Source organism: Ranitomeya imitator, chromosome 1, assembly GCF_032444005.1.
Source record: "Ranitomeya imitator isolate aRanImi1 chromosome 1, aRanImi1.pri, whole genome shotgun sequence".
In the NCBI taxonomy this organism is placed as follows: domain Eukaryota; kingdom Metazoa; phylum Chordata; class Amphibia; order Anura; family Dendrobatidae; genus Ranitomeya; species Ranitomeya imitator.
In genome coordinates, this window is record NC_091282.1 from 56,367,723 (window position 1) to 56,369,781 (window position 2,059).

Here is a 2,059-nt window from a genome sequence, read left to right on the forward strand (position 1 = left end):
CATGCCTGTTTTTTTTTTTTTTTTTTTTTTTTTGTTTGTTTTTTTAACAAACTACAGCTGTGACAAACATTTCCTGAAAAGGGCCCCTAACACCCCCATACCCACCCTTTTGTGTTTTTTTTTTTATTTTTTATTTTGACTCCTTTTTGACATGTATGTATGTTACTTCATCGCCATCTCCCATGCAAATGAGGCTGGGCGATCGCAGCCAGGTGTCAGAAGATTCTGAATGCAGTCACCCTACTCTGTGCCAAGAGTGGTGCTGGCACTGCTTTAACCCTGTAAATACTGCGGTTGATATCTATCACATTTAGTGGGCATGCAGACAGGGATCTCCTTCTGCTCTCTGATCGGCACCCCCGCGACTTCATCGATGTGCTGATCGTTGCAATGGTGACTCAATGTCATCATGACACCATCCAAAGCCACCAAACATGCTAGATCATGCTCGGTGCATGGTGAGGCAAGTTGTCAGTGCAGCGCTGACCGCATAGCAATTCTCCTGCAACAAGCAAACAGACTGCAAAAAACCTCAGTGGGACAAAGTAAAAAAAAAAAAAAAAGCAACTGTAAAAATACACACTGCTCAAAAATAAAGTGAACACTTTAACAACAATATAACTCCCAAGTAAATCAAACTTCTGTGAAATCAAACTGTCCACTTAGGAAGCAACGCTGATTGACAATGTCACATGCTGTTGTACAAATGGAATAGACAACAGATGGAAATTATGGCAATTATCAAGACGCCCTCAATAAAGGAGTGGTTCTGCAGGTGGGGACCACAGACCACATCTCAGTACCAATGCTTTCTGGCTGATGTTTTGGTCACTTTTGAATGTTGGTTGTGCTTTCACACTCGTGGTAGCATGAGACGGACTCTACAACCACACAAGTGGCTCAGGTAGTGCAGCTCATCCAGGATGGCACATCAATGCGAGCTGTGGCTGGAATTTGTGTCCACAGGCTGGAGGCGCTACCAGGAGACAGGCCAGTACACCATGAGATGTGGAGGGGGCCGTAGGAGGGCAACAACCCAGCAGCAGGACCGCTACCTCAGCCTTTGTGCAAGGAGGAGCACTACCAGAGCTTTGCAAAATGACCTCCAGCAGGCCACAAATGTGCATGTGTATGCACAAACAGTTAGAAACTGACTCCATGAGGATGGTCTGAGGGCCCGACATCAACAGATGGGGGTTGTGCTCACAGTCGAGCACTGGAGGACGCTTGCCATTTGCCACAGAACAGCAAGATTGGCAAATTCGCCACTGGTGCCCTGTGCTCTTCACAGATGAAAGCAGGTTCACACTGAGCACATGTGAGTCTGGAGATGCCGTGGAGAGCGATCTGCCTGCAACTTCTTTCAGCATGACCGGCTTGGCAGTGGGTCAGTTAGGGTACGTGTCCACGTTCAGGATGGCTGGCGGTTTTGACGGAGCGGTGAACTCTCTGCCCAAAGCCCCGCCCCTTCTGGAGATGCGATGATGCCGGATGTGTTCATTGCACACATCTGGAATCATCGCACCCCACACATAGGGCCCTGTGGTTTACCTTGCAGCGGCGCAGTGTCACCGCAAGGTAAACGGACATGCTGCGATCTAAAGACTTGCCGGATTCACAGGGCCGCCGAATGCGTGTCTTCACGCATAGTGGAGACAGGATTTCATAAAATCCCCTCCACTATGCTGTAACATCTGGACGCTGCGGATTGAACGCTGTGGCTCCACGCAGCGTTCAATCCGCAGCTAGTCCGGATGTAAAACGGCCCGTGGATACATCATTTCTATGGAGGGCCGCACAGCCCTCCATGTGCTCACCAGAGGTAGCCTGACTGCCATTAGGTACTGAGATGAGATCCTCAGACCCCTTGTGAGACCAAATGGTGGTGCGGTTGGCCCTGGGTTCCTCCTAATGCAGGATAATGCCAGACCTCATGTGGCTGTAGTGTGTCAGCAATTCCTGCAAGATGAAGACATTGAAGCTATGGACTGGCCCGTCCGTTCCCCAGACCTGAATCCGATTGTACACATCTGGGACATCATGTCTTGCACCATCTGGG